Here is an 18,114-nt window from a genome sequence, read left to right as displayed (position 1 = left end):
ATATAAAGGAAATCATATACTATGTGGTTTTGTGACTGGCTACCTTCACTTAGCTTAATGTTTTCAAGTGTCCTGCACGTTGTAGCTATTGTAGTTGTATCAGTGTTTATTTTCGCACTGCTGAATCACTTTCCATTGTACGGACCTGGCCCATTTCATTTTTCCCATCACCAGTTGATGAATATTTGGATTGTTTCCACTTTTTGGCTATTATGAAGAAAACTGTTATAACCATTTGCATGTAAGTCTTTGTGTGAGAAGATTCCTTGCTTTAGAACTTGTGGGTTTTCTAGTAAGTTTATGTTTAACATTTTGTGAATAATTTACATACTGATGGAAATGTACATTGTGCGGCAAAACCGTTTTCCAAAGCGGCAGTACAATTTATATTCTCATCAGTAATGTAGGAAGGGCTTGCGTTTCTCCGCATCCTCGCCACTGTTTGTTTGCTATTGTCTGTCTTTTTATTACAATCATTCTAGTGGGTATGTAGTGGTATCTCATTGTGGTGTTCATTTTTATTTCCCTGATGACTAATAACGTTAAGCATCTCTCCATGTGCTTATTAGCCATTTGTATGTCTTCTTTGGTGAAATGTGCACTCAATTATATTTACATAGTATTAGATGCACCCTACGTTAACATCATCTGATACAGAACAGCTTTTGAAAATGCATTTGATTATATCTGAAGAACATTTGCTATGTGCAATGTGCTTGGCTATTCGCTTTATAACATTAAATGAGCATCTTCTATGTGCAATGTATTGAGCTAGTTGCTTTGTTACAAACCAAAACAAAATCTTGAAGCTCTTGCAGACTTTACAGAAATAACCACATTATAACATAGATCATTCATTCATGTTGAACACTATCACAGATAATTAGACAGCATTTTGCTCACTCAAAGGCAGAAAACAAGCTTTTCTCTTGATAGGAGGGAGGTATCCAGAAAGGCTAATGGAAGAGGCAGGGCTTGGGATTTATTTGTAGAGAGGTTAGGCGTTCAGACATACGGGAAGAGAGATGGAGGGAAAGTGCATCTGAGGCTGAACAAGTGACAAAAGGAGAAGCCACTGTGCATGTCAAAAGAACAATGAATAATCCAGCCGAGCGAAAGAGGGCAGTCGTGAGAAAGCTGGGCAGACTTTGGGAGGCCGAGGCAGGCGGATCACGAGGTCAGGAGTTCAATACCAGCCTGGCCAACATGGCGAAACCCTGTCTCTACTAAAAATACAAAAATTAGTTGGGCAAGGTGGTGCACGCCGTAATCCCAGATACTTGGGAGGCTGAGGCAGGAGAATTGCTTGAACCTGGACCTTGGAGGTGGAGGTTGCAGTGAGCTGAGACGGCGCCACAGCACCGCTCCAGCCTGGGCCACAGAGGGAGACTCTGTCTCAAAAAAAAGAAAAAACAAGAAAGGAAAAAAAAGAAAAGTGGACAGAATGGGAGTATAGTACTTGAAATGTCACACGGAGAAGTAGCTATTTTACCATCAAGAAAGGAGAGCCAATCAAAGACCTTCAGTAATTAAGCGTCATCGTTAATTTGCGTTATTTTTTGAACCATTTTCTAGAATTGACAGATAAGTAAGACTGGGGAAGGAAAAGAAAGGAAGGCACAGCCTCTGACAGCCGGGATGAAGACACAAATGGGATGGAGGCTGCAGCTGTTAAACCATCAGGACTCAGCGATTATTTCATGTGGAGACAAGTGATGGCAAAGCCAAAGGTCCCTGGGTGTTGGGCTGTTGATGAGAAACTGAAAGTGCCATTGTGTTTACACAGGAAGGTGCCATGAGCAGGGATTTGAAAAAGCCAGAAGAGAGGGTGAGTTTAGTGGGGAGCTCTTACGCTTCAGGTGCTAGTGGATACCGCCAAGTCAATATTGAGCAGCAGGAAGCCAGGACCTGATGTTCCGTCAGGCCATCAGGGCGGAGACATTGTGGAGAGGAAGTTTTTGAGGCTGTGAGATTAGGAGAGAAGCATGGAGTGTAGAGCAGGCACTAGGCCTCTCTTCACCCAAAATCCGAAACCCCACTTAGGCCAGACACACTCAATACTTTCTGCTGGGAGCCTCAATTCTCGTAAAGTTTTCACCATAAGGCCGGGCGCAGTGGCTCATGCCTGTATTTCCAGCACTTTGGGAGGCCGAGGCGGGCAGATGACCTAAGGTCAGGAGTTCAAGACAAGCCTGGCCAACATGGTAAAACCCCGTCTCTACTAAAGATATAAAAATTAGCCGGGCTTGGTGGTAGGCGCCTACAGCTACTCGGGAGGCTGAGGCATGGGAATGGCTTTGAACCCAGGAGGCAGAGGTTGCAGTGAGCCAAGATCATGCCACTGCACTCCAGCCTGGGGGATAGAGTGAGACCCTGTCACAATTAAAAAAAAAAAAAAAAAAAAAAAAAAAAAAAAAGCTTTCATAAATTGGGATGTTTCCTCATTCTTGAGGGATTGAAGATAATGTTTGAATCTCATTGGCAACCCTTTCTGCTCCCTTTCCCAGCATTTCCATGACCTTATCCACTCTAACAAGCCCTGTTTCCTCCCTGCTTCCGCTACTCGCTGAACACAGCAACTTGGCATCGCTGTCCTACGTGCTCCATTCTAGCCGTGACAGCTTTTCTGGAACACAGTATCCTACGATCCGCCAGGTCTGAGTGACTAATGTAAAATTCTCCCTGGTCTGTCAGTATTTGAAATACAGTTGCTTGTCTTGAAATGTTTATTGTCACTTGTTCTTGATATAAGATGAGCATTTAAAATACACACACACACATACACACACACACACGTATGCATATACAGGTATATCTAAGGGTTTACTATGTGCGAAGAAGTGTGCTGGAATCCTTTCATAAATATGGCCTCCATCATTCCTGAGAGCAATCCTATTAAAATGTGATGTGAATGCATTTCTCATTCATTAAAAGTGTGTGTGTGTGTGCGTGTGAGAGAGAGAGAGAGAGAGAGAGAGAATATGACATCCATCTGATAACAGAGACTTGATCTCAGTTTCCCCACATGCATACTGCTTATACAAATTGATTTTGGACTTCGAGGTAGAATGTGATGCAAGATAACCCTTGGGGAACCCTGACAAATTAAAGGGGAAAATGCCCGTAGGGAGACGCCATGCTGAGTCCCCACAGAGCCCAGTTCAGCTGGGGATGCTGCTGTGAGAACATGCAGATGAATGTCTTATTTGTGTTGGGCTTCTTAGACTTCAGTCCATTCCAGGAACCTCTTTTAGGGTTTACTATGCAGCCAAGTGTAAAATGCATCTGATTTTTAGGAAATTTGCTAAAAGAAGCTATACAACTCATGCCAAAAACCTCTCCACAGCAGCTAAAAGTTCCATTAAAGTATGTCATTAAACACATGTTCCAAAAAGGTTTTGTATCTCATTTTGTTCTCTGGGGTCTACATTTTGAAGTAAAACATCTTCACTAACTTGGACATTTGATGTTAAAATACTAAAAATATTGGACAAAATTATGACAAGGAGAAGGCAAGGCTGGGACAGGCCACAGTGAATAAAAATTCAATCTGTTTTCCCAAACCCACTGCCATGCTAACTGTTATGCGTCTGCTTCTTTCAGTGATTCCACGAGCAATGGTCCCAGGGTCCCTAGTGGCAGTGGCATGAAACCATCTCAGGGCCAACCTCCAAGGAAACAGCATTCAAGTGCCTTTACTCACACGGGAGCTGTGAGCTGGGGATTTTCTGTTGCAAGTGACAGACCACCCAATGCAAGCTAAAATTAAAAAGAGGGAATTAGGGGCTTTCATAAACCACTCCATAGCTAGACCTAGGTTCAGAAGCCATCGAAGGGCAAGTGTATCAGCATCTGTGGTGGCAGCTGCCCTCCAGCGTCCTTCTGGCCTGTCCAGGTGCCCCATTCTGTAGGATCTCCTGTTCTCTCCCCACTACCTATCCCCAGAGATAAGAGGGAGGTCTCTCTCTCCAGAGAATCCAACACTCCCCTCATGACTCTCTGGGCACTATGTTCTCATGCACGGATTAATCCCTGAGGCTGCCATGTGGCTTTGGTAACTGACTGACTGTTGACTCCAGTTGAGTCCTGGAGCTGGGCTGGGTCAGGGTCCCCAAATTCCACAGGCAAACATGGGATGTCTCCACTTCCTGCAGGTCAAATGTCCGTGCCATTCCCAGGAGCACAGGGAAGGGAGGTGGGCAGCGAAACCCACACATGCACGTTTCCAGGGAATCCATCCCCTTGGCGGGGGGCCAAATGGATGAGGGTTAGGGCAGACCCTGGGAATGCCACAGCGAGATGCCCATAGTCACTGTCTACTGCAGACTCATTCTCCACTGAGGAGGCCGATGGATGAAGACCTGAATGAGACAAGGAGATGAGCCCTCATGAGAATTTGCTGTGCAGCTGTACCTCAACGACAGCCACCTCTGCTATGAATAGATCTGCTTCCTCTAGATTCACCTCTACTAGGCCTAACTCTATTAGTCCTACTTCCACTAGATCCACCTCTACTAGACTTTTCTCTACCAGACCTATCTCTATAAAACTTACCTCTACTAGGCCAACTCCACTAGATTTACCCCCACTAGATCCAACCCCACTAGACCCACCTCCACTAGATCCACCTCTACTAGATCCACCTCCATAAGATCTACCTCCATGAGATCTGCCTCCATGAGATCCGCCTCCATGAGATTCACCTCCACGAGATCCACCTCCATGAGATCCACCCCCATGAGGTCCACCCCCACAGGATCCACCCCCATGAGATCCACCCCATGAGATCCACCCCATGAGATCCACCTCCACCAGATCCACCTCCACGAGATTCACCCCCACGAGATCCACCTCCATAAGATCCACCTCCATGAGATCCACCCCCATGAGATCCACCCTGAGATCCACCTCCACAAGATCCACCCCCAAGAGATCCACCCTCAGGAGATCCACCTCCACCAGATCCACCTCCACTAGATCCACCCCAAGATCCACCCCCATGAGATCCATCCCCATGAGATCCACCTCCATGAGATCCACCCCCATGAGATCCACCCCCACGAGATCTACCTCCACTACATCCATCTCTACTTGATCCACCTCTACTAGTCCTAACTCCACCAGATCTAACTCTACTAGACCTACCTCTACTAGGCCTATCTTTACTAGACCTAACTCTACCAGGGCTACCTCTACTAGGCCTACTTCCACCAGGTCTACCTCTATTAAGCCTCCCTTTACTCGGCCTATTTACAAGTAATGGTGGGGTGTTCATGGGTGCAGAGTGGGAACAGGAAAAGGCACATCTGCTCTGAGTCAGGCATTTTGCAGGTGAATTATATATTTTTGTTTTTACTTCCTCTCCCATGAATCTTATTAGACAGTATGGTTATCTGCATCTTGTACAAAGAAGACTAAGTAGAGAGAAGTTAATTTGACCCAATTTGCACAGCTAGGAGGCACAGGAAGGATGAGAAAGCCAGGTTTACTGGTTTCCACATCTTGTGCATTGGACGGGTTGATGGCGTGTGCAGAAGGGAACTCAAGACAGATGGGTGAAGGCACAAGGACTCTGGGTGTCGAGAGCTAGTGGGAGGCTGGGTCACATTAAGTGATATCCAGAAGCAGATATGTGATTGAGAATAGCCACTTTGATTGGAATATGGATGCTAGATTATTTGACAGCAAGGCTAGAGACAAGAAGACCATGAATATCTTCAAGCTGTAATTACTAGACTTTGCACAACTCATTTAAGACACAAAACCTTAAAATAATCTTTTAAAATACAAATACCAACCTATACACTCTGTGGAAACTTTATTTCCATATCTCAACCTTAAAAAAATCTTGATTTTCCTGAAATGTTTAGGTAGACAATTGCATGCCCTTCTTATGATGGAAGCTTCCAGTTTTGAGCAGCATTTCAGATTTAGCATTGCAGAGTTATACTTTTATTTATGTATTTTGAAACTGCGGAGCATACTGGTTTATTACTTCTTCCTTTTCCTCTAAATTAAGGAGGAAACAGGAAAACACCATCACCTCCTCAATCTCTCCTATTTTACCATTTAGGGTTTTGTCTGATCCTAGAGACCTCACTCAGCTCAATGCCTTCTTTAATAGTTGGTTTTCTGTTCTGAGCCTTAAAAATTATTTCTGTCAGCTGTTTAGATTTCACTGTCTTTCTCCTAACAAATCCCAGATAAAAACAGAACAAAAAAGTAAGAACCAAAAGAGACGTTGAAATCCAAGTCAAGTCCTGTGAATACCTGCCAAGCAGAAGAAAAATGACAGCAGCTCATCTTCCCAACCCCTCCCTTCATCAGAGTGAAACTCACAGCAGCTGGTGTCCGCTGTGCAGCGCAGCCCTGCATCTCACTATTCCCCCGTATCTTATCGTAACAGTAATAGGCTCATTGCAAGCCCAACACGTACCACACAGCAAGTCCATATGCCAAGACACCAACTTGCAGCAGAGAAAGAGGTTTTGTCTCAGGGACACAGACAAGGAGGCAGGAGGAACCTAAAATCTGTCTCTCAGAGGGGTTTGGGGTTAGGTTTTTCTGTTTGTTTGTTTGTTTCTTTGTTTGTTTGTTTGTTTAAGGCAGAGTCTCCCTGTATCGCCCAGGCTGGAGTGCAGCGGCATGATCTCGGCTCACTGCAACCTCTGCCTCCCTGGCTGAAGGTATTCTCGTGCCTCAGTTTACCAAGTAGCTGGGATTACAGGTGCCCACCACCATGGCCGGCTAATTTTTATATTTTTAGTAGAGACAGGGTTTCACCATGTTGGCCAAGTTGCTCTCAAACTCCTGACCTCAGGTGATCAACCCTTCTCAGCCTCCCAAAGTGCTGGGATTACAGGTGTGAACCACCGAGCCCAGCCAAGGTTAGGGTTTTTGTTTTTTTGTTGTTTGCTTGTTTTTGCTTCGAGACGGAGGGAGTCTGACTGCGTTGCCCAGCCTGGACTGCAGTGGCGCGATCCCAGCTCACTGCAAGCTCCACCTCCTGGGTTCACGCCATTCTCCTGCCTCAGCTTCCTGAGTAGCTGGGACCACAGGCACCACCACGCCCAGCTAATTTTTTTTTTTTTTTTTTGTATCTTTAGTAGAGACGGGGTTTCCCCATGTTAGCCAGGATGGTCTCGATCTCTTGACCTTGTGATCCACCCGCCTTGGCCTCCCAAAGTGCTGGGATTACAGGTGTGAACCACTATGCCCGGCCTGGGTTTTTAAGGGTTTTGGAGTGGGTCGAGGTGTGGATTCCATTGGTTGAAGAGTGCAGGGTGACATCATGAGACAGAGAGAGGAAGAAGCTGTATTCTCAGACTGATTCCATTGCTCTTTGGAGATTTCAGATTGGTGGGCTCAGCTATTTTTCTGGAATTTGAGATCTGAAAAACATCTGAAGCAATTCTGAAACAAAAGCCTTACAGAAATCCTATTTATAGGACTCCTATCTATAGGAATGTGAACGGTCAGTACCTAGTGCTCAGTGACTTCTCTTTACAAGAAACTGGGCCACAGTGCAGCGTGATTAATACTTAACTATAACTACATTTCTGTCCAGAATTCTTGCTAACTCTGTGAGGACGGCTTCAATATGAAGAACTTCCTGGCGATTGAAATTTATTTTGTATGGTTCTTTGTTGTTCCTACAATTTAGGTACTTAAAACTTAAATTAGGTACTTAACATTTAGAAAATTCTTAGAACCATCTCAAATTTCCAGAGCCTCCTGGCTACAACCAATCTTGGTACCAATTTCTGTATCAGTCAAGATTGTCAGTTGCAACCCACAGTAACTTCAAATGATCTAAGAAGAAAATATATCTGTGAAGAGCCATTGCTTGGCTTAGAAAATGGGTAAAGACAGGCCAGGTGCAGTGGCTCACACCTGTAATCCCAGCACTTTGGGAGGCCGAGGTGGGCAGATCACCTGAGGTCAGGAGTTCGAAAGCAACCTATCCAACATGGTGAAACGGCATCTCTACTAAAAATAGAAAAATTAGCCAGGCATGGTGGTGCATGCCTGTAATCCCAGCTGCTTGAAAGGCTGAGGCAGGAGAATCACTTGAACTTGGGAGGCGGAGGTTGCAGTGAGCTGAGATCATGCCAATGCACTCCAGCCTGGGCAACAGTGAGACTTCATCTCAAAAATAAAAAATAAAAAAAAACCAAAATGGGTAAAGACAAACAGAGATGAATCACCCCACAGGCAGGTTTACAGAGATTCTGCTGACACCATGGCTGCCCGGAGTCCAAATCCTATGTGTCCAGCACCAGAGGCAGGTCACACCCGGCTGCTGGGGTAAGAGACCCTGGCACTGACCATCCCCACCTCGGCCTCTGCAACTGCTGAAAGCCATTCTCCACCGGCTGGCAGCTTTGTGCCACTAGTTGTGAGTCGGCTCAGGCTTCTAGAACAAAGTACCACAGACTGGCAGGCGTTCACAGCAGCAATTTATTTTCTCAAAACTCTGGAGCCTGGAAGGCAGAGACCAAGGTGCCGGCAGCATTGGCTCCTTCCCAGCTGTGAGGAGGAATCTGTTCCAGGCCTCTCCTGTGGCTGGTAGATGGCTGTCTTCTCCCTGTGTCTCTTCACATTATTTTCCCTCTTGTCTCTGTGCCCAAACTTTTTCTTTTTATAAGGACACCAGCCATAGGGAGTTAGGACCCACTTTAAAGACCACATTTTAAATGGATTACCTCCATAATGATCCTGTCCCAAATAAGGTCACATTCTCAGGGACTGGAGACTAGGATGTCAACACATGGATTTTAGTGGGGAACCAATTTTACCCAGGACATTAGTAGTCAGAATTGTCCATACATGTTTGTTTGTGTGTGTCAGTGTATGTAGTGTGTGCATTAGTGTATACATTACAGAAGCCAGCCTAGCATTTAAATCCATTGCCATGTAAAAGAAGATTGCTTTAAGGTAAAAATCTTGGTCATGAATACACCAGCTGGTAAAACCTGTGTGTTTCACAGGAATAAGATTTATGAAGCCATGGAGCATATAGCTGTTCAAATAGATGGAATAAAGCAAAGTCATCTAATAAAAATGTGTGCTTGGCTGTGAAGTGTGAGCCAACTGTAGGGATGCTTCACAGATGTCCTGTGATTTTTTGTGATTGCTGTAGGTGGCCAAAATGATCCTAATATCTTTAAACAAAGGCATATTGAGGCCCTATTTATGTCTCTCATATTACTTCCAATCTCAGCATCAGCTGTGCAGTCTAAAGGGAGAACCTAGATTCCTAACGTTTTAAACTTTTTAACATACTTTTAAAAAAGATAACGTTATTATTCCAGTGAAAGCATTATTCCACCAAAAGAAAATGTGCACGTAATCTCTATAGGAAGTGTTGATTTTGTGCACATCTCTGAAATGCCTGACCTGGGTTACAAAGGGAGGCTTTTATTAGAAAGCAGGAACTAACGCTAAGTCCATGCCTGCAATCAATTCTTTGTCAAAAAAAATGTACACGAAGCAGGACTGAATTAAGTACAAGATAACATAACACAGAAAGTCAAGCACATGCTGAGGTCAGGATAAATACAAGAATAACCAAAAAGTTTTTGAGCTAGATATGATAAAAAATGGTGGTCACTAATTAAAAGAAAATTGAGGTTGAGGGTTTGGAGAGGCACCTCTGAGCTGGGATAATTCCATCTGGGACCATTCTAAATCCCATCTGCCAATGTCCTGAAAAGCCAACTTCTCTTCCTGAAGTAATTTAAACAAAATCCCCAAATACTTCATAATATTTGTGCATTTCATTGTCTAGTCGTTGCCGAGACAAATATTGACAAGCAGTGGGAAACATGTGAGCATTGCTTCTCTACAGGACTTTGCAAAGTCCCTGTTCTAGTCCATTGCCTCCCAGAAATGCCTTCTTCATGGTCCCTGGGGACTGAAGTGGAGGCTACCTTACCTTCTCCGGCTCCCAAATTGTTACAGGAACTGCTTGGGGGCGGGGCGCTGAACCAATTTTGCAAAACCTAATGTGGGTCAGGGATCAGCTAGTTGAGGCTGAAGTTCAAACCTTTCGGTAAACATCAACCCTCCCAGCCCTAAAAAGGATATATAGATACATATCCAGAGAAATATGTAAACATGTTTTTCCTAAGATTGCTGTACTTCCTGTATCCAGTCAACCCAGAAATAATACAAGTTCAACCTTTCTCACAGTATTTTTCCACTTCTCTGGGACTCAGCCAGATTCTCGAAGTGCAGAGATGAGCAATAATCATAAAATCTGGGCCCCTTCCAGGAAACGTGTCAAATGAATTCAAATTATTCTCATTAGCATCACTAACAGGAATGGTAATAATGGCTTTCATTGCCAGTGTCCTATGAACCAGGATGGCTGGGAAAAGTGCAAAAAAAAAAAAAAGTGCCTCTTTCACTTGCTCCAGCAAACTGCACGCCCGGCATCCGGGGCTTTGCGGGTGGCGGAGTCCACATCACTCATTCTGAGAACACAGAGGCCCAGAGATGTTGACTCAAGATGGTAACCAGGCCAGGGAAGAGGTCAGAGCTCCTGGCTCAGAGTCCAGGCCATTTTCCACGACTGCACTTAGCGCCCAGCTCAGACTCTGCCAGGAGCCCAGGACTGAGGACCAGACGCAGCTGCGCTCCAGCAGCTCTTGCCCCTCTGCATGGCTCCTCCCCTTTACCCGGTCTCGTAGAAATTCAGCGTTCCGGGGCAGCAACGTGTTTCCCTGTGAGCACCCCACTGCTCCATCATGATGAGATGACTGTGAACTGGGACACCTCGCCTTAATTTTCTTATCTGTAGGATGGTGTAAACAATGGGCCCTACGTCACACAGGCTGCATGTCCTACCACGGTGCCTGATCTCTCCACCATCATTGTTTTTCCACGCAAAGCATTTCCTGATAAATTGTGAGGAACACATCGAGAATGCAAGTTCAATGTGCATCATCACTCACGGCGCAGGAAGAGCCCATGGTCTCGGATTCATTCCAGACAATGAGTGAGGCGTTGGTAGGTGGACTGGGTGTGATTCACATCACTTCCTCACCAACGGCTCGGCTTGGGACGTTTCCGGAGAATCTAGAATTACTCTAGCCCATAAATGACTTCAACAGAAATCTCTTCTTAGGTATATACTTCTGGATTTCTGGCATTTAAAAGAGAATGATCATAAAAATGGGTTCCAGGCCGGGCGCGGTGGCTCAAGCCTGTAATCCCAGCACTTTGGGAGGCCGAGACGGGCGGATCACGAGGTCAGGAGATCGAGACCATCCTGACTAACACGGTGAAACCCCATCTCTACTAAAAAATACAAAAAACTAGCCGGGCGAGGTGGCGGGCGCCTGTGGTCCCAGCTACTCGGGAGGCTGAGGCAGGAGAAAGGCGTCAACCCGGGAGGCGGAGCTTGCAGTGAGCTGAGATCGCGCCACTGCACTCCAGCCTGGGCGACAGAGCGAGACTCCGTCTCAAAAAAAAAAAAAAAAAAAAAAAAAAAATGGGTTCCATATGAGCCAGTCTTTTAACACATTTCAGTACTCAAGGAAAAAATAACACTCACTTCTTACAATCTTAACAGCAGAAAGGTAGATATTTTCAAACGCAAACAAAATAAAATAAGAAACTGAAATTTACTGAGTGTATTTGAGGGAACCCTATTTACTGCTTAGATTTCAAGATACCAGCTTTGAGCCGAAGAAAAGCCACCTGCCTGTGAACTTCATCGCTATGCACTATGCTGAAACAGTCACATATTCTTTCTGTCATAAAAACCTAAAACACATGATTAATAGAGCCAAGGACTGAGTTAGATTAATTAATTTGGCTAATTTGCAATAATCTGGCATGTTGGCAGCATACTTTAGTCTCAGCCCAGTGATTAAAAAAACGGACTTCAAGAGATTCTTCTCCAAGTGTTTCAGCCTTGGAACCATTTTAGTTTCATGTTGTTCTAATTAGTAATTCCAATCACAGGGGAAAGGAGGAAAAAAAAAATACATTTCCTCAGTTCATGGTCAATAACTTTGTCCCCATGTGGACATTAGTGCTCTCCGGCTTCTCACTAGGGGCTGGAAGGTTTCCATCTGATAATGGACGGTAATGGATGGATGGCGGATTTGCACAGCGTGTGGTCCCCAGGGGAGACAGCGGGCGGGTGACTCAGAGGATGGGAGCCTCGCCTGGCAGCACAGCCCTCCCAGCTCCAGGCGCATTTCCTCCTGAAAACAGGAAGTAACCTCGGTTTACAAATGCCCCGAAGGGAACATTTCAGCTGCCTCCTCCGTGATTGTACAAAGAACCAGGCAGAGATCCTGGAAGGTCATGAGGATAGGAAGTGGGTCCACGGGGGTTCGTGTCTCCCCGCGGGTGCGTGGGTCTCAGCAACACCTGTGGGGCCTTTCTCCCCAAGGCTCACTCTAGGACTCCTGGCTTGGGTGACCATGGGTGTGGCAGATATTACGGGAAGGAAAATAGGCTGTAGCTGTCAGTCTATATGGGTGATAGACAGGAGTGTGGGGGGAAGCGGTAGTGCAGGTGGAGCACGCCCCCCCTCCCCCTACCCCACCCCGCAGGAACAATGAGGCCGCTCATTTCAAAGCCCTCAGGGTCCTGCTCTCCCAGAAAGCCTGTGGGTCCAGCACGGGGTTTCTGTGTCCTAGGGCAGCTTTTGGAGGTGCTTCCTTTGTCTGCTAATTCTCCTTTACCTTCCTACATTTTGTTGGCAGTCAGAGAAAACTGCCCATCTGGGGGCAATAAGAAAGCATTCATCACTCTGGAGAGTTAAGCCATCTCAAGCAGCCCTCGATCAAACTCTGCTCTTCTTACCTCACAGCACAGAGGCCACAGCGGATGAAGCAGCTTAAGGGAGCTCATTTAATTTGTGACGGGGTCCAGGGTTGTAACACAGCCTCCTCGCCGCCTTCTTCAGGGCCACGAGCCCTGAGCAGAGCTGGTTTCCTATGGGTGTCTGCTTGGGATGGGGAGTTCATCAGGAAACCCACACACAGTTTCAAACAGGAACAGCAGGATGGCAGTCAGGGCCAGAACCACGAATGCAAAGGGGCTGGAGATCCCAGGCTCAACAGTTGCTCAAAAAGGAAGACACACACAAAGCTGACACACAGAGTGAGCCACCGCCAGCACTGAGGACACGGTACACGGTGAGCCACGCCTGGCCAGGGCACGGACACATGGGACACTACACCCCCACCACAACCAGCTGGTCCCACGCTTCCCCTGGAGTCACCTCCTTTCCCATCCTCTGCACTCCCTGGTCCACTCGAGTCCCTGCTCTCTCACTCTTCCTCCTGAAGCCGGGCTTTCTCAGAATCGCTGGGATCTGCCTCCCCTCTGCAGCTCTGCAGAGCTGCGGGCTTTGCTGCCACTAAAGCGCTAACCACTCACTGAACGATGTCAAGGCCACCTCTCGTCCACCATATCCATCTTTTGTCTCCTGCGGAGAGACTGAGTCCACGCTTTGTGTAGTTTCAGTGTTCAGCCCCTGGCTTCCTCACCTGGCCACTGTGAGCTTTCCTTACACAAAACTGGACTGAACTGCTGGGTCAATTCTCAAACCATGCATAAAAGCAGGGAGGTGCCTGCATCGGCCTGAATTTATCATACTCTCCATTTCCCCGAAGTGTTAATTCACATTAGGCCTTGAGATCCACAGTGCATAATCACTCTAAATTCAGATACAATAAATTATAAAATGTGACTGTGACCTTAGGTAAATATTAAAACAAATAGGCTGGGCGGGGTGGCTCACGCCTGTAATTCCAGCACTTTGGGAGGCCAAGGCAGGTGGATCGCAAGGTCAGGAGTTCGAGACCAGCCTGGCCAATATGGTGAAACCCTGTCTCTACTGAAAATACAAAATTAGCCGGGTGTGGTGGCGCATGCCTGTAATCTCTGCTACTTGGGAGGCTGAGGCAGGAGAATTGCTTGAACCTGGGAGGCAGAGGTTGCAGTGAGCCAGGTCACCCCACTGCACTCCAGCCTGGGCAAGAGACTCCGTCTCAAAAACAAACAAACAACAGAAACCCAAGGAGTGTGGGGTTGGTAGTGAACCTAGGACACCCTATTTCTTAGGAGAGTCCCTTTATCTAGGCAATATAGTTAAAATAAGACTCAAACAGATCTGGAGTGTGTGTAAAGGCACGATTGAAAACCAGCAGCTATCATCCCTGCAACGGTGCTAACATTTACGCTGGTTGGGGGGCCCTGGGAGCCCTGCTTCTTCAGGGACGTGAGGCCACGCTGACAGCAAGGAAGGCAAACACAGGAACCCCGCAAGAGTAGAGCATCTACCCAGAACACTCCTCGAGAGCGGCCCGGGGATGGGGGGTTGGGGGGATCTGCACGCCGCTCCGCTGAGGCAGTACATGGCTCAGCCCCTTCCAAGGGCAAGACCTGCATATTCCAGGCTCGCTGGGATTAAAATCTTTATTTACATTTTCATTTTTGTATTACCATTTTTCTCTTCCCTCTGCTCTAAAACTTAAAACCCTATCTCAACTGAAATGAGTGCCTTTTTTAATACAAAATATTTATCCTAATCCTCCTTTAGTCGATTTTGAGGATCATATTAATGCAACAATCAGGTAAGAACGGCCCTTATAACACCAAAGCCATCCATTGACTTTCAATTTTAAAGGAGGAAAAAAAAAAAAAAAAAGGTGACTCATTTGGGGCGGGACTGAGAACCAAGTCACTCCTTTTCACACCTTTTCGTTATGGGTAATAACCACCTGCCCCACAAGCTTCCGGGCAGGAAGTTGAACAAGAGGAAGCTGCAAGAGTTGGCTTCAGAGAGACTAAGAGGCCACCAGGTAGCTGCTGCCCTTCTCCACTGCTGCAGGGGACCGCGGTGGCCACGTCCACAGCCTGGACCCAAGTCCCTTGTGTGCAGGCATCATACCTGGGAGGAGGAGGCTGCCTCTGGGTTTTTCAGGCTTCTGAGCAAAGTCAGGCCCAGTCCCTGGAGTCTGCTGGGGTGGAAAGATGGCAGAGGTTGGGGGCACAGTGTGGCCTCCCTCCATGCCAAGGTGTCCTGATTATACCAAGAGATGTAAGTGCTATGCTAGCCACAGGGGCTCAGAGCCCAGGGCCCATGCTGGCCCCTCTCCGGGAGCTGGGCATAGCTATATGGCTCCCTGCTGCTGCAGGCCATGGTCACGCTCGCTGTGAGGGCACCAGGTGCTACACACTATTGTCTGCTTTGCCAGCATTTTTCTCCCTCTTGCTTTTCCTATCTCTTTCTCTCTAAGATTAGAAAGGAAAAGGAAGGAAAGGAACCTAATTGGGTGATGTTGGGAGCTAGATCTTATTCAATCTTTCCATGACCATCAAGTCAGGAATTATTATTGCACAGATATTTTGCCTACAAGGAGAGAACTAAGGCTCAGAGAGATTGAGGAAGGGCACAAAGCTGCCCAACAGTTCAGTGAAGGAGCTGGGCTTTGGGCTCAGGGCTCAGCCCCTCTGACATCCACGTGGATTCATTCACAGGTGCATCTGTCCCGGGAGCATGCCCTGTAGGGCTGCACGTTCACACCCTCACAGACCAGCTGACACAGGACACTACAGGATTTTCCAGGTGGCATCCCTGGTCCTTACAGGGCCACAGCCCTGGGGCTATGCACATGTGGACATTCACAGTCTTCATCTGAACGCGGCCCTCCCTCTGGGACCCATCATATTCTGGCACTCCAGGCACAGCACTGAGGTCCAGAGCTATTGACACAGCTGAGTGCACCCAACTATCTCAACATCTACCTGCATCCCATGTGCATCCCACCTGCGTCCCACCTGCGTCTCACCTGCATCTCACCTGCATCTCACCTGCATCTCACCTGTGTCCCACCTAAGTCCCACCTGCGTCTCACCTGCATCCCACCTGCATCTCACCTGTGTCCCACCTGAGTCGTACCTGCACCCCACTTGCATTCCCACCTGCATCCCTCCTGGATTCCACTTGCATCCTACCTGCATCCCACCTGCACCCTACCTGCATCCCACCTGAGTCCTACCTGCATCCCACCTGAGTCCTACCTGCATCCCACCTGCATCCCACCTGCGTACCACCTGCATCCCACTTGCATTCCACCTGCGTCCCACCTGCGTCCCACCTGAGTCCTACCAGCATCCCAGCTGCACCCTACCTGCAGCCCACTTGCATCCCACCTGCGTCCCACCTGCATCCCACCTGCGTCCCACCTGAGTCCTACCTGCATCCCACCTGAGTCCTACCTGCATCCCACCTGCATCCCACCTGCGTACCACCTGCATCCCACTTGCATTCCACCTGCGTACCACCTGCATCCCACCTGCGTCCCACCTGCGTACCACCTGCATCCCACCTGCGTCCCACCTGAGTCCTACCTGCATCCCACCTGAGTCCTACCTGCATCCCACCTGAGTCCCACCTGCATCCCACCTACGTCCCACCTGTGTCCCACCTGCGTCCCACCTGAGTCCTACCTGCGTCCCACCTGCGTCCCACCTGCGTCCCACCTGTGTCCCACCTGAGTCCCACCTGCGTCCCACCTGCGTCCCACCTGAGTCCTACCTGTGTCCCACCTGAGTCCTACCTGCGTCCCACCTGAGTCCTACCTGTGTCCTACCTAAGTCCTACCTGCACCCCACCTGCATCCCACCTGCGTCCCACTTGGATGCCACTTGCATCCTACCTGTGTCCCACCTACATCCTAACTGTGGCTCTGTGCTGTGCTGCAGGACGCCATCCTTGCACAACAGGATGTGGCCCTGGGACTCCCCTGTGGTTCTCTCCTAGAATGGACAACAGCTATGCCAATCACACTGAACACACCAATCACACAAAATGCGCCAATCACACCAATCACACTGACTGCCTGCAGACACCTCTTCCTGCCTCACGCCTGGTAAGAGCTAATTCAAGAGCAAGATTCCATGGTACCTAGAGACCAGCAGTGCCCACTCAAGAGAAGCTCCTGTAGTCCTGACGCACACCGCTCAGTCCCGGATGACAGTGCCGAGGAGCTGGGTCCCCTGCCTTGCCGTGGAGCTCTGAGGAGGCCATGTCTTCTGCAGCAGCCGCAGCGTGATGCCCATCAGTGCCTAGAGATTTTGAGGACTCTGTGCTTTCTGCAGCAGCTGCAGCATGATGCCCATCAATGCCTGGAGATTTTGTCTCCTCCTGTGCCATGTAAGGTGGTGCCCATTCAGGACCAAGGTCCTGGCGTCCAACTCCCAGGACTGTGGGCTGCTGAGGCTGATGGCAAGTGCCTCCATGCAGTGCGTGGGGGTAGCCCTGCAGGGGAGCCCTGCCCTGCTACCACTGAGTCTGGGGGCACAAGCCCCCCTCCTCTGCTTCAGTGAGGGCTTCTCTGAAGGGCTCTTCTGGTCCTGAGCCTTCATGCGAAGCTGTCGGGGCTCCCTTGTGGGCATTGTCTCCCCTCTACAAGAGACTCCCCAGAACCTCTGCCTTGGTCTTTTTCCAGGAAACCCAACCACAAGAGTACCCATCAAACTTCACTTGTGTGGTTAACCTATCAGCCCTTCCTGTCCCTTCCTGTTCCTTCCTCAGCCAGAATAAGCAGAGCGAGTGAAAAGGAGAGGCAGAGAGAGTGGGCTGCAGCATGGAGACCCGCTCACCTTCAGGGCCACCTGCCCAGGTCACCAGCTCCCCTTGAGCTTGTACAGTGAGAGACGCTGACTCAGCACAGGTACGTGGCTTGGACCACACCCACAGCCCAGATGGATAGGCCAAACTGTAGAAGGGAATAAGGAAATTACCCCTGATTAGTTATCATCCATTTATCTTTATCTATCATCTATCTATTAGCTATCTATTATCTTTCCAAATCTGTCATTTATCGATTATCTATATCTATTATCTATATATGTGTTATCAATCTGAATGATCTATCATCAATTTCGCCATCATCTACCTAACCTATAACTATTTCATCTATCATCTATGTGTTATCTATTACCTATCGTCTAATTATCTATCATCTATCCTCTATCTACACATATACGTACATTCAACAGCATTTTGCATTTATGTAATAGCTGTGTTACAAAAATAGAACTATACAAAATATAGTATGAGTTTTGAATTTGATCACA

The 18,114-nt window shown here is 47.8% G+C and overlaps 1 long non-coding RNA gene across 1 annotated transcript; it reads right to left on the bottom strand.

Annotated features, from left to right (window-relative positions):
• Positions 1-8,442: 8,442 nt before the first annotated feature.
• LOC144330990 (uncharacterized) lies at positions 8,443-13,645 on the bottom strand. Its single transcript, XR_013397779.1, has 2 exons — positions 12,826-13,645; positions 8,443-12,218 (listed from the first exon to the last, which is right to left on the bottom strand). It is a non-coding gene; the product is annotated as an uncharacterized LOC144330990 (long non-coding RNA).
• Positions 13,646-18,114: the final 4,469 nt, after the last annotated feature.

The sequence above is a fragment of the Macaca mulatta genome, chromosome 9 (assembly GCF_049350105.2).
Source record: "Macaca mulatta isolate MMU2019108-1 chromosome 9, T2T-MMU8v2.0, whole genome shotgun sequence".
NCBI classification, from domain to species: Eukaryota; Metazoa; Chordata; class Mammalia; order Primates; family Cercopithecidae; genus Macaca; species Macaca mulatta.
This window is presented reverse-complemented; position numbering and strand designations above follow the sequence as displayed.